Raw genomic sequence first — 15,345 nt, 5'->3', positions numbered from 1 at the left:
ATGTTTGTTAGGGATGTTTTCATTTATGTTTATTGGTGATACTGGTCTCTGGTATCATTTTCTTGTGAGTCTTGCTCTGACTTTTATATTAGCAATGCCAGTTCTGTAAATGAGCTGGAAACTCTTGACTTCTCTCTTCTCATCTGAAAGAGCTTTTGAAATATTTGATAGAATTCACCAGTGAAGATATCTGGGCTTTGGCATTTCTTTGTGAGAAAGTTTTTAAATTACTGACTTAGTGTACAGTTCTATTCAGATTTTCTATGAGGAGGAGTCAGTTTTGGCAATTTCTATCTTTGTGTGAATCTATTTTATCTAAGTAGTCTAACTTATTGACTTGAGGTTTTTTAGAGTATTCACTTAAAATGCTTTTTAATTCCTAAAGGGTCATTAGTGATGATCTCTCTTTCGTTCACAATTTTGGTAATTTCTCATAACCTCTGTTTTGACTGTTGGTCAAGAAAACAGACAGAGGCAGCAGATGGCTGTGACAGATTCTCTAGTGGGAAGGCTTTGATCATACATAGCTGGCAAGCCAGACTGATGCCAGCAACCCCAAAGGAGCTGCAAACCAATCTTGACAGGAAAGTCACTGACTCTGGATTGGGCTATGCTCAACCAGGGGTAGATGTCAATGCTTCAAGGGCTATAAAAGAACCAGAAAAGAAGAGATTGCACCAATGCGAACTACTGAGTCCCATTTCTTTACACAAGAAAACACACTTTACAGCCTCAAACGGCCAACAATGCACAGGGAGATGTCCTCCTTAGGGGAAAATTTTGATAGAACATTGAAATGGTCAATTGAAACATTAGTTGTCTAAAAACTGCCAATCTAATTGTTGGGCAATTTATATCTCCATTAATGTGCTCACTGTCAACATGGGTAGGGCTGCAAGAGGGACTCCACTAGGTCACATCCACTCTTTTTCCTGATGCATCAGGGCTATATTGTTATGACTATACATACAATTCTTCCTAAGGGGAGAGGATGCTGGAGTAATGACTACACTTCACCTCAAATTTCTTTTTTCATATGTGATGCCGTGGTATCAGGAATAGGGATGCAAATAAAAGTGCCAGAAACAGGAATTATCCTTAAGCAAAAAACTATAACTGTATTTTTACACCTTTATGTAAGATTTCCCAAGCAAATCAAAGATTGTGCTGTGCCTTCATTTCATCTGGCAAAGTCGGGTTAACAGTAAGTAGAGCTATGTAGCCTGGTAGTCAGATAACCCCCACTAGTTGCTTATCTGTGTAACCTACCCTCTATGATCAAGAGTAGACTGAGGGAAGACATACTAGAATACTATTGCTGCCTGAAGTCTTGGCCAGCACAGCAGCCAAACCCAATGTTACTTCCAAAACTTGAAAAGACTGATATAAGGGGACAGAAGGAGGAATAGTGACTGAGGGTAAGTGAATAAATCAAAGGGTTATGTAATGAGGAAAATTCAAAATTAGCTTAACTCCTCAAAAGTGGTGTGAGCAAGAGAAGATATTGTCTCTTAGGTCAATTATACTGAATGCCCAAAAGGGTGAAGCCATATGTCCCTGAGACCATTCTTGTTTTTGGAACCCAGTAAGATTGAGTGGTGCCTGCAAAGCTGAGTGACTTCATTCTGGGACACATATTCATATAAGATGATGATAAACTGGTCTAATTTTGAATGACTGAATGAGACTCTGATAATATGCCAATACCTCTTTACTGTCATAATTCTTTTCCTATAAAAGATATATGGGCAAAAAAAAAAAAAAAAGTAATCTGAGGTATAACAAAAACATTTAGTCCTTTTCCGTGGTTTATCCTAAAAACCTTACAATCTCTTGAGTGATAAGAGTGAGGGCCTCAGGCTGCTTCCACTCATGGCAGAAGGCAAAGGGGAGCTGGTATGTGCAGAGATCAAATGGTAACAGAGGAACAGACAGAGTAGGAAGGTGCCAAGCTCTTTTTAACAACTAACTCTCCTGGAAACTAATAGAGCAACAATTCATTCACCCTCCAGAGAGGGCAGTATCTCTGTATTCATAAAAGATTGGCCCCCATGACCCAAACGGCACCCATTAGGCCTCACGTCCAAAATTGGGGGTCACATTTTTAACATGAGGTATCAGGGAATAAATATTTATATCATTGCATCCTGCCCCTAGCCAGCCAGAGTTCAGGTTCTTCTCACATTACAAAATACAATAATCTTCTCCCAATTGTCTCAAATGTGTTAGGTTATTCCAGTATCAACTCAAAATTCCAAAGTCTCATCTGAGATGGAAAGTAAGTTCTTATAGCTATAAGCCTGTAAAATTAACAAAAAATATTATTTACTTCTAAAATATTAATACAACAGTGGAAGAGACATTTCTTACACACTTCCATTCCAAATGGAATAACTGGGCCAAAATAAATGAATGCAGTGTCCTCACAAGGCTGAACCTCATCATAGCGGACATTAAAACTCAGAACTCTAAAATAATCTCCTCTGACTCTATATCTTGAATCCTGAGCACAATGGCTGGTACAAGCAGTGGGCTCACAATACCATTTGCAGCTCCACATCCATGGCTTTGCCGAACATAACCCATATAACTGCTCTCATGGATGAAAACTGAATGCCTATGACTTTTCCAGGCTGAGGTTGCACATTGCCAGTGGCTCTACCATTTAGTAGTCCTGGCAGGGGTCCTGCTGCTGCAGCTCCACTAGGAATTGTCCTGGATATTAAATTTCCCCCTTAAATATCAGTTTTATTTTCAGGCCATTTCTTTGCTCAAATATATGTGCATAGGCTATTACAAGCAACCAGGCCAAATCTGGAATGCTATGCTGCTTAGAAATTTCTTCCACCAGATACCCTTATACATCACTCTCAAGTTCAAAGTTCTACAGATCCCTAGAGAAGGGGCACAATGCCTCCAAGTTCTTTGTCAATTAATATCAAAAGTGGCCTTTCCTCTAGGTCTCAATAAGTTCCTCATCTCCATCTGAGACCTCATCAGCCTGGACTCTACTGTCCATATCACTATCAACATTTTGGTCACAACAACTTAACAAATCTCTAGAAAGTTGCAAATTTTCCCTCATTTTCTTGTCTTGTGAACTCTCTAAACTCTTCTAACCTCTGCCTGTTACCCAGTTCCAAAGCCATTTCCACATTTTCAGCTACCTTTACAGCAATACCCAGTTCCTGGTACTGATTTTCTGGACTAGTTCATTCTCACATTGTTATAAAGGAATATCTGAGATTGAGTAATTTAGAAAGAAAAGAGTTTAAATTGGCTCATGATTCTGCATTCTATACAGAAAGTATGATTCTGGCATCTGCTCTACTTATAAGATGGCCTCAGGAAACTTTCAATCATGCTGGAAGGTTAAGGGGGAGCAGGCATGACTCACATGCCTGGAGCAGCAGGGAGAGAGAGCAGAGAGGTGCCACACACTTTCAAACACCAGATCTCGTGAGAACTATCACAAGAACAGCACCAAAGAGATGGTTCTAAACTATTCAAGACGGAACCATCCTCATGAGCTAATCATCATCTTTAACACTGGGGATTACAACTGAACGTAAGATTTGGGTGGGGACACAGATCCAAACGATAACAGGGGTCATGATGGATGTGAGGGTGGGCTGGTCTTCCCACTTCTCACATGTCATCAGGGACGTAGACATATTTAGATGCCTTGGTATAAAGAGAAGCCAGAGTCCCTTAACATCACAAAGGGGAGGCATGAACAAAGTTTGCATCTCAGTCCCTCACAAGGCAGACTTAGAAAAAACATAGTCATGAACAAATTAGGTCAGTCATGGTAAATGGTGACACTGAACAGCCCACCACACACTGAAAAATTCAAAGAATCTCCAGAGCCTGGTTTTATCCCTTCTGCCCCAAGTCCTCCTTCACTTCAGGCCCTCTAAGGTGTCATTTTACAAGCCTTGAGAGACACATCAGAGCCCTGGATACTGTCCCTGTTTGGGGTGGAATGAAAACAAAATCTGTTCAGAGCCCACAGGTGATGTGACTAAAGGAGGAATTGTGGGGTGGGTGAGCTCCCCCATGGGCTCCTGTCTACACTATCCCAAGGATCTCGGGGATCACTCTCCCATCCCTACCACACTTACATGAAGCCTGAGCACGGCTGCTCCTTTTCCATCTGTGGAAAGAAAACAAACTGTGAGAGGCCAGGGAGGAGGCAGGGCCGTGAGATCCCAGAGGACTTTCCAGAACTGTGACTGCAGACCCAGGTCAGGATCAGGAAACCCGAGGGAAGAGGATGTGTTGAAGCTGGACCAATTGTCCTACTGACGTCTGTCCTCAGCAGGGACCTTCCCCTGACCTGTGACTGCCGGGAGCCAGGTTCCCATGACCACAATCAAGGTTATAAATTTGTCCTTCATTTTCACAGGTGCTTTACAAAAGAGTAAGTATTGACAGGGCCTCTGACCAGGGTAAATGTTTGTGGAGATGGTGCCTCACAACAAGGCAGGATACCAGCCCACTCCCATTATGGGGCTCGAAATTCACCAATGGAAGAAGAAAACTCCGAGCCTACCCCTTTCCTACCTGGCCTCTTACCTCCACATCACAGCAGTGACCACAGCTCTGGGGACCACAGCACCGAGAACAACCAGGCCAGCTACGATGCCCACAGTGGGGATGGTGGGCTGGGAAGACAGCTCTAGGAAAGGAGGGGAACGTGAGGGGCCCTCTCCCCCAGGCCTCAGCCCTGACTTTGCTGAAGGGTTCCAGAAGGACTCCTGCTTTCCCTGAGAAGAGACATGACCCCACATTCGTCTCCTTACCCCATCTCAGTGTGAGGGGCTCTGGCAGCCCCTCAGGCTGCACATGGCATGTGTATCTCTGCTTCTCTCAAGAAGTCACCACCATAGCTGCCCACTTTTGGCAGGTTCTGTACCCTGCAGGTCTGTCTCCACAAGCTCTACGTCCTGAATTTGTTCTCCCCATCCAGCTTCTGGGTCAGTGTGATCTCCACAGGGTAGAAGCCCAGGGCCCAGAACCTCAGGGTGGCCTCATGGTCGGAGATAGGGTGCTGGATCACGTGTGTCTTTGGGGTATCTGAGGGGAAGAGTCAGAAAATTCAGCCACTTTGTATTCTTCATGGGATACTCCAGCAGCACCCATGTGACTATCCTGAGAATGGACAGGACACCTGGGGTGGGGAAGGGAGCACAGAACCCAGACACCAGCCTGGACACAGGCACCTGGGTAATCTATTCCTTGGAAAGTTCTAGTGTCTGAGGCTAGAACAGAGATTTCTGTTCCTGACCTGAGTGGAGGCCAAGGGGCTCAGAAAAACTGGAATCAGACCAACAGATACACGTTGAGTGTGAGGCAGAGAACAAGGCCTGAGAGGAAAACTCCTGGTGCCCAAGCCTGTTGTGGGGTCAAAGGGAATCACAGATCAGTATTCCAGGGATTGTCTTCCCTCCTTTCCCTCAGAGACTTCATCCTTTAATAGTCCCAGAGTGCAGGGCGGGCCCTCAGTCACTCTCTGGTGTAGGATCTGAAACCCAGGAGGACTCTTCTTCCTCAAGACAAGAGGGCGAGGGATATTTTAGGATTGGTCTCATTTTCCTCCCCTTCTTTTGGAAGGTGGCTCGAGGAATCTGCAGGAGATCAGGGAGGCGCCCAGTGGCCGCTGGTACCCGCGCACTGCAGCGTCTCCTTCCCATTCTTAAGGCCTTTTGAGCCGCTCTGCTCACCTTCCCTGCAGGTAGGTTTTGAGGAGCTCTGCCTGTTCCTCAGCCAGGACATCTGAGCTGCCTTGTCCGCTGCGGTCCATTAGCACAGTTCCTGGTTTAGGACGAGGTAACTGTGCCATCGTAGGGTATGTTCATACCCGCGAAGGAGGCTCTAGTCCGGGTCCAGGTCACAGCCGTGTATCCATTGGAGGGTGTGAGACCGTGTCCCCGCGTCCGCGGTCAGCCCAGGCCACTGAGCCCAGCCTGCCTCCCTACCAATCCCCCGGGATTTGAGCCAGAACTGAAAATGGAATCGGGTATAGATGCCTGGGGCTCTTGTCGGGTCGAGGGTCTCCGCGAGGGTCTTGTGCTACAGCGGGTAGCACCATCTTGCTAACCCCTGAATGATCACGAATCTAATTTGTAGAAGAGGTGATTTTTGGCACCTTTATATATAAATGTGTGTGTCTAAATGCATTGCAATTAGACTCACAAAGCTAAGTTTCACTTCCCCAGACTATGTATGTATGACCCTGGTCTGTTGTATTTTTACATTATCTTTATTTCATAGCCCTGAGTTTGTGTGTGTGAGTCCAAGACATCTCAATACAAACCTCAATGTGTTACGTATATTGCCACCAGGAGCCTGTACAGAATTTAATCACCTCAAAATTCCAAGTGCTCAGTGCAGCCAAAGTGCCCTTCACCAGTGCTGGTGAACTGTCTTTATTTATCATTTATTATTTATTTATTTTTAGACAGGGTATCACTCTGTTGCCCTGGCTGGAGTGCAGTGGCACGCCCATGACTCACTGAAGCCTCGACCTCCGGGGCTCATGCGATCAGTGCTCCACCCTCAGCCTCCCACGTTTCTGGCACCACAGGCCTGTGCAACCACTCCTGGCTAATTTTTCTAAAAAATATATCTGTAGAGATGAGGTCTCCCTATCTTGCTCTGACTGGTCTTGAACTCCTGGACTCATGCGATCCTCCCAGCTCAGCCTCCCAAAATGCTGGTATTATGGGTATAAGCCACAGTGGCTGGCCCATGCACCTGCCAATTTTTATAAATTATTCACATCTAAGCTATGTGCATGTTTTATTGGGACACTTGATATCCTTTTTTAACCTGTTTAACATAGGGAGGCAATTCGTTTTTGGACAGTCCCACAGAATATATTAAAGACCAAGGTGCAAATAACAGTGAGTCATGCTCTGCGGATAAATGCATTACAAATCTATAAAACATTGTTTTTAAGTCTGAGAATTCCATTGCTTTAGAATTCTTTCTCTCTGTTCCTTTACCTCATCTCCTGCTTCTCCAGCCCTTCTCTCTGTCCCTGTCATCCCACAGGCCCTCCTCTCCCCTTAGTCTCTATTACCCTCTCACTACTGAATTGTGGCCCTAGCTCTGTCCCCTCACTTGCTGCTCATGTCTGTTCTCCCCACAATGGTCAGCAGTCCTGCTAATGTGAGTCAGATTGTGTCATTTCTTCACTTAAAACTCTCGAATGGCTCCATCTCACTCTCAAGAAGCCTCTAGAATGGAAGGCACATGAGCACAGGGGCTTGGGTTGTTTTGATCAAAGTTGTGTCTGCAGCATATAAAAGCATATCTGGCACATAGTAGGCACTAAGTTAATTTTGTTGAATAAATGAATGAAATATGATTGTGTCAAAAAATTGTGTCATACAAAAATCACAAAATGAATAATGCAAAGCAAGTTAGGAAACATTTGGTTTTATGCAACTACTGTGCATATCAGTTCCCTAATTCATTCTAGTGGAGAAAATGTCATATGCTTAGCTGTTGAATCTGTTTATTGATTTTCTTTTTTTAATTATACTTTATGTTCTAGGGCACATGTGCACAACTTGCAGGTTTGTTACCTATGTATACATGTGCCATGTTAGTGTGCTGCACCCATTAATTCGTCATTTACATTAGGTATATCTCCTAATGCTAGCCCTCCCCACTCCCCCCACCCCACAACAGGCCCTGGTGTGTGATGCTCCCCTTCCTGTGTCCAAGTGATCTCATTGTTCAATTCCCACCTATGCATGAGAACATGCGGTGTTTTGGTTTTCTGTTCTTGCGATAGTTTGCTGAGAATGATGGTTTCCAGCTACATCCATGTCCCTACAAAGGACATGAACTCATCCTTTTTCATGGCTGCATAGTGTTCCATGGTGTATATGTGCCACATTTTCTTAATGCAGTCTGTTATTGATGGTCATTTGGGTTGGTTCCAAGTCTTTGCTGTTGTGAATACTGCCGCAGTAAACATACGTGTGCATGTGTCTTTATAGCAGCATGATTTATAGTCCTTTGGTATATACCCAGTAATGGGAAGACTGGGTCAAATTGTATATCTAGTTCTAGATCCTTGAGGAATCGCCACACTATCTTCCACAATGGTTGAACTAGTTTACAGTCCCACCAACAGTGTAAAAGTGTTCCTATTTCTCCACATCCTCTCCAGCACTTGTTGTTTCCTGACTTTTTAATGATCGCCATTCCAACTGGTGTGAGATGGTATCTCATTGTGGTTTTGATTTGCATTTCTCTGATGGCTAGTGATGATGAGCATTTTTTAATGGGTCTGTTGGCTGTATAAATGACTTCTTTTGAGAAGTGTCTGTTCATTTCCTTTGCCCACTTTTTGATGGGGTTGTTTGTTTTTTTCTTGTAAATTTGTTTGAGTTCTTTGTAGGTTCTGGGTATTAGCCCTTTGTTAGATGAGTAGATTGCAAAATTTTTCTCCCATTCTGTAGCTTGCCTGTTCACTCTGATGGTAGTTTCTTTTGCTGTGCGGAAGTTCTTTAGTTTAGTTAGATCCCATTTGTCAATTTTGGCTTTTGTTACCATTGCTTTGGTGTTTTATACATGAAGTCCTCGCCCGTGCCTATGTCCTGAATGGTATTGCCTAGGTTTTCTTCTAGGATTTTTATGGTTTTAGGTCTAACATTTAATTTTTTGAATTAATTTTTGTATAAGGAGTAAGCAAGGGATCCAATTTCAGCTTTCTACTTATGGCTAGCAGTTTTCCCAGTGCCATTTATTAAATACGGAATCCTTTTCCCATTTCTTGTTTCTCTCAGGTTTGTCAAAGATCAGATGGTTGTAGATGTGTGGTACTATTTCTGAGGGCTCTGTTCTGTTCCATTGGTCTATATCTCTGTTTTGGTACTAGTGCCATGCTGTTTTGGTTACTGTAGACTTGTAGTATAGTTTGAAATCAGATAGCGTGATGCCTCCAGCTTTGTTCTTTTGACTTAGGATTGTCTTGGCAATGCAGGCTTTTTTTTGGTTCCATATGAACTTTAAAGTAGTTTTTTCCAATTCTGTGAAGAAACTCATTGGTAGCTTGATGGGGATGGCATTGAATCTATCAATTATCTTGGGCAGTATGGCCATTTTCACGATGTTGATTCTTCCTATCCATGAGCATGGAATGTTTTCCCATATGTTTGTGTCCTCTTTTATTTCATTGAGCAGCGGTTTGCAGTTCTCCTCGAAGAGGTGCTTTACATCCCTTGTAAGTTAGATTCCTAGGTATTTTATTCCCTTTGAAGCTATTGTGAATGGGAGTTCATTCATGATTTGGCTCTCTGTCTATTATTGGTGTATAAGAATGTTTGTGATTTTTGCACATTGATTTTGTATCCTGAAACTTTGCTGAAGTTGCTTATCAGCTTAAGGAGATTTTGGGCTGAGACACTGGGGTTTTCTAAATATACAATCATGTCATCTGCAAACAGGGACAATTTGACTTCTTCTTTTCCTAATTGAATACTCTTTATTTTTTCTCTTGCCTGATTGCCCTGGCCAGAACTTCCAACACTATGTTGAATAGGAGTGGTGAGAGAGGGCATCCGTGTTTTGTGCCAGTTTTTAAGGGGAATGCTTCCAGTTTTTGCCCATTCAGTATGATACTGGCTGTGGGTTTGTCATAAATAGCTCTTATTATTTTGAGATACGTTCCATGAATACCGAATTTATTAAGAGTTTTTAGCATGAAGTGCTGTTGAATTTTGTCAAAGGCCTTTTCTGCATCTATTGAGATAATCATGTGGTTTTTGTCTTTGGTTCTGTTTATATGCTGGATTACGTTTACTGATTTGCATATGTTGAACCAGCCTTGCATCCCAGGGATGAAGCCCACTTGATCATGGTGGATAGCTTTTTGATGTACTGCTGGATTCCCTTTGCCAGTATTTTATTGAGGATTTTTGCATCGATGTTCATCAGGGATATTGGTCTAAAATTCTCTTTCTTATGTGTGTCTCTGCCAGGCTTTGGTATCAGGATGATGTTGGCCTCATAAAATGAGTTAGAGAGGATTCCCTCTCTTTCTATTGATTGAAATAGTTTTAGAAGGAATGGTACCAGCTCCTTCTTGTATCTCTGGTAGAATTTACATTTAAGGTTAATATTGTTATGTGTGAACTTGATCTTGTCATTATGACGTTGGCTGGTTATTTTGCTCGTTAGTTGATGCAGTTTCTTCCTAGCATTGATGGTCTTTGCATTTTGGCATGCTTTTGCAATGGTTGGTACCAGTTGTTCCTTTCCATGTTTAGTGCTTCCTCAGGAGCTCTTGTAGGGCAGGCCTGGTGGTGACAAAATCTCTCAGCATTTGCTTGTCTGTAAAGGATTTTATTTCTCCTTCACTTATGAAACTTAGTTTGGCTGGATATGAAATTCTGGGTTGAAAATTCTTTTCTTTAAGAATGTTGAATATTGGCCCCCAGTCTCTTCTGGCTTGGAGGCCCGCTGTCAGTTTGATGGGCTTCCCTTTGTGGATAACCCAACCTTTCTCTCTGGCTGCCCTTAACGTTTTTTCCTTCATTTCAACTTTGGTGAATCTGACAGTTACGTGTCTTGGAGTTTCTCTTCTCGAGGAGTATCTTTGTGGCGTTCTCTGTATTTCCTGAATTTGAATGTTGACCTACCTTACTAGGTTGGGAAAGTTCTCCTGGATAATAGCCTGCAGAGTGTTTTCCAGCTTGGTTCCATTCTCCCCATCACTTTCAGGTACACCAATCAGACGTAGATTTGGTCTTTTCACATCATCCCATATTTCTTGGAGACTTTGTTCATTTCTTTTTACTCTTTTTTCTCTAAACTTCTCTTCTTGCTTCATTTCATTCATTTGATCTTCAATCACTGACACTTTTTCTTCCAGTTGATCGAGTTGGTTACTGAAGCTTGTGCATTTGTCACGCAGTTCTCGCGTCATGGTTTTCATCTCTATCAGGTCGTTTATGGACTTCTCTGCATTGGTTTTTCTAGTTAGCCATTCGTCAAATCTTTTTTCAAGGTTTTTAGTTTGTTTGCGCTGGGTTCATAGTTCTCCTTTAGCTCTGAGGAGTTTGATCGACTGAAGCCTTCTTCTCTCAACTTGTCAAAGTCATTCTCCATCCAGCTTTGTTCCATTGCTGGCGAGGAGCTGCGTTCCTTTGGAGAGGGGGAGGCGCTCTGATCTTTTGAATTTCCAGCTTTTCTGCACTGCTTTTTCCCCATCTTTGTGGTTTTATCTACCTTTGGTCTTTGATCATGGTGATGTACAGATGGGTTTTTGGTGTGGATGTCCTTTCTGTTTGTTAGTTTTCTTTCTAGTAGTCAGGACCCTCAGCTGCAGGTCTGTTGGATTTTGCTTGAGGTCCACTCCAAACCCTGTTTACCTGAGGATCAGCAGCGGAGGCTGAGTTGGAAATGCAGAAATCACCCATCTTCTGTGTCACTCACGCTGGTAGCTGGAGGCTGGAGCTCTTCCTATTCGGCCATCTTGGCGCCTGGTCCTTTTATTAATTTTCTATTAGTACATAACCAATTACCACAAACTTAGTGGCTTAAGACAGCACCCATTTATTTGTGTACATTTCCTTAATCAGAAATCCAGGCCAAGTTTGATAGATACTTTGTTCAGGGTTTCGCAAAACTGTATCCTCATCTTAAGGCTGGGGTTCTCCCCCAAGCTTATATAGAGCTCGTTGGCAGAATTTGGTTTCTGGCCATTGTAGGACTAAGGTCCCTGTTTCCTTTGGGCTATCAGAGTAGACGGTGGGGAGGGCCTCTAATTCCTGTTGGCCACCAGTGTTCTTTCCCCATGATCCCTCCATTTTCAAAGCTCATGGTGGTGGAAATCCTTCACGCTGAATCCCTCTACACTGTGAGTCTCTATTCTCAGGAAGAACCCAGTCCTTTTCAGAGCTTACCTGATTAGGACAGTCCAAGCAGGATAATCCCCATCTTCAAGTCAACTGACCGGGGACCTGAAATCTATCTGCAAAACCCCTTCACAGCAGCACCTGCGTTAGTGTCAACTGAGTAACTGGGGTAACGTGAATAACCAAGGGTGGTTATTGAGGTGTCATCATAGAATCAGCCTAGCATAGCATAGATCTTCCTTTTGTGTTTAAATAGAACATACAAGTTGAAGATCAAAAAATAGATCATTGTTAATGATAATAAAATATATCTTATATAGCAATGGAAATTCTTCTTAAATATTAAAAGCAAATGATATGTTTAGTATCTTACAATGAATTTAGAGCAAATGAAAAAGTTCATTGATTCATCCTCTTTTGTGAAGCTGTATTAGTTATCTACTGCTGCATAACAAGTCACCTACAACTTAGCAGCTCAAATCAACAAATATTTATCACCTCCCACAGTTTCCAATGGTCAGGAATCCAGAAGTGGTTTCTCTGAGTGCTGCTGGCTCAGGGACTCTCACAAAGTTGCTGTCTAGTTGTCATCCAGGGCTGAATCATCTGAGGGCTCAAATGGGACTGGGGATTCACAAGACACAAGAATCTCTCACGTGGCTATTGGAAGAGGTTTCAGCTTTTTATTGTTTGATCCCAGGATACCTCACTTCCTAGTCACATAGACCTTTCCACAGGCCTCCTTATGATGCAGCAGCCAGCTTCCCCCAGGGCTCATGATCCCAGAGAAAGAGAGAACCAAAGTAGAAGCTGCAGTGAGTCTTTTTTTTTTTTTTTTTTGAGATGGACTGTCAACCTGTTGCCCAGGCTGGAGTGCAGTAGCTCGATCTCGCCTCACTGTAACCTCCGTCTTCCGGGTTCAATCATTTCTCCTGCGTCAGCCTCCCAAGTAGCTGGGATTACAGACGCGTGCCACCACACCCAGCTAATTTTTGTATTTTTAGTAGAGATGGGATTTCATCATTTTGGCCAGGCTCGTCTTGAGCTCCTGACCTCATGGCACACCTCAGCCTCCCAAAGTTGTGGGGTTACAGCCATGAGCCACCGTGCCCAGCCTTAGTGAGTCTTATGTTCTACACCCAGAGTCACAAACTCTTATGTCAGCATTACTCTATCATTTAGAAGTGAGTCATTAAGTCCAGGCCACACTCACAGGGAAGGAATGAAGCTACACCTCTGGAAAGGAGGAGTATCAGAGAATTCATATACACGTTAAAAGCAAAATTAACATTATTGTTTCAGGATTTTTGTAAATCAAATACTTCTTGTATTGGACTAATTTTCCTTAATACATTAAAATTATCTTTACTAAAGTAATGATTAAAAATTTGAGACAGAGAAAGGAGATACAACAATATCTCAGATTTTTTTTGCAAATGCCTTTAGTGTTAATGTTCTCTTTGATAAGTTGTAACAAAGTTGAGAAAATACAGTAGCTAGATCAAAGAATCCCAAGACTTCAGTGCCATACAATGATGCCTTTATAATCATAACTACCTATGTTTTTCCTCAGAAGTTTCTCATTCAGTTCAAAAACACCCAAAATGCCAATTTTCTTACTCAAGCATCTACAAAAATATTTACCTAATCAGGGTGCTTTGCAGTTAGACAAGTTTGAATCTCACATCTCTGTCTGTACAACTAGCTTAGCATCATGACAACAATTTGGTTTGATGTGGTAGGCAGAAATGGTTAACTCCAATCTAGGAGCAAGATTTTTCAATAATTGCTTATTCAGTGGGCATCCTATGATCAGTTTAACATCTTTAGATGTGTAGAAGTGATTTGGACTCCAGTATGATTATGAAAAACACTGTTATTTTATGCTTCTAACATTCTTTTAAAAGCAGCTCTTTTGTGTTTTCCATTCTTACTGCTATTTCATCACTAGTTATTCCTTTATGTCTTTTCATTTAATTTATTTTGCTCAACGATGTTTTTTTCTATTCTGTAAAAGTTTAATTCACTTGTATATGTGGTAAAATATGAGCAACATTCAAATTCTGAAATTCTTTGCAAGATAAAATTGCCTTGCACATCAGAGTGAACGCTGTGTACCAGAAAATGTAGAGAGCTGCCAATTAGCCAAGGATCAAATGACCTATTTCTAGCCAAGGCTATTTTTCATGGCATCCTGGTCCTCTCTGTCACATGGTTCTTTACAATTGGCTGTGGCTTTGCTTTACCATGAGTAGTTATCGCTAAGGATCCTTGCGATGAACTTCAATATTTTCTCTCCTCTTTCATTTCCAACTAATCAATCAGGAATGGCATGCAAGGTGAATTTTGAAAAATGACACCCAGTGGCTCATGCTTGTAATCTCAGCACTTTGAGAGACCGAAGTGGGCAGATCATCTGAGGTCAGGAATTCGAGACCAGCCTGGTCAACATGGTGAAACCCAGTCTCTACTAAAAATACAAAAATTAGCTGGGTGTCGTGGTGGGTGCCTGTAATGCTAGCTACTCGGGAGGCTAAGGCAGGAGAATCACTTAAACCCAGGAGGCGGAATTTGCAGTGAGCCGAGATCACACCACTGCACTCCAGCCTGGGTAACGAGAGCGACACTCTGTCGCAGAAATAAATAAATAAATAAATAAATAAATAAATATTTATGATCAAGTAACTAACTACCTGGACATCCCCTCCTAGCATAAGAAACAGAACCTATGAAGCCACCCTATGCTGTTGTCCAATCCTATCTGCTGAAAGGAACCTCTGTCTTGAGTCTTGTATTTACCATTCCTTTGTATTGTCTCGAACGATTTTTACAATAAATATATATATACCCAAATCACAGTTTGACTTATTTTTTAAACTTCCCCGTAAAGAGAACTCACACTATGTGTATTCTTCCGTGATGCACGTTATGTGTAGTAGAGTTATCTCTGATGTGGGAGGGTGCTGTTCATTCATTTTTACTGCTAAAGTTTTACTTTTTATGAATATACCACAAGTTTGTTAATTCCCATTGATGTATATGTGATTGTTTCCAGTTTTTGCCATAAACATTGGTGTACACGTCTCCTGGACACAAGAATGTCCCCAGAGTGTATGATCAGGAGGCAGACGGAGGGATTATATGGTGTATGGACATTAATCATACTAGATAAGGTTAATTTGATTTCCCAAGTGCTTGTATCAAGAATGGGAAAGAGTTCACGTTGCTCATGTGTTCTGAAAACATTCAGTTGAAGGTGGAGATTAAATGTTAAAAGCCGCTGTCTTGGCTACAGAATCACCCTAGGCATTTTTTCATATTCTATTAATAACTTCCTCTTCTTTACCTTTATTTTATAATTTATGGCAATATACTTTTAACATAAGATTCAAATAATGCTTCCTTTTAATCTAACCACATAGGGTTTATGAACAAATGGAGGGAGAGAGAAAGCTCTGAGGGAGGA

The 15,345-nt window shown here is 42.2% G+C and overlaps 1 pseudogene; it reads right to left on the bottom strand.

Moving 5' to 3' along the window:
• Positions 1-3,916: 3,916 nt before the first annotated feature.
• Positions 3,917-5,778, bottom strand: LOC112622166 (annotated as a pseudogene).
• Between the last annotated feature and the right edge of the window lie 9,567 nt (positions 5,779-15,345).

The sequence above is a fragment of the Theropithecus gelada genome, chromosome 4 (assembly GCF_003255815.1).
Source record: "Theropithecus gelada isolate Dixy chromosome 4, Tgel_1.0, whole genome shotgun sequence".
Lineage (NCBI taxonomy): Eukaryota > Metazoa > Chordata > Mammalia > Primates > Cercopithecidae > Theropithecus > Theropithecus gelada.
Note: the sequence above shows the minus strand (reverse complement) of the source record. Positions and strands in the feature narration are given on the sequence as shown.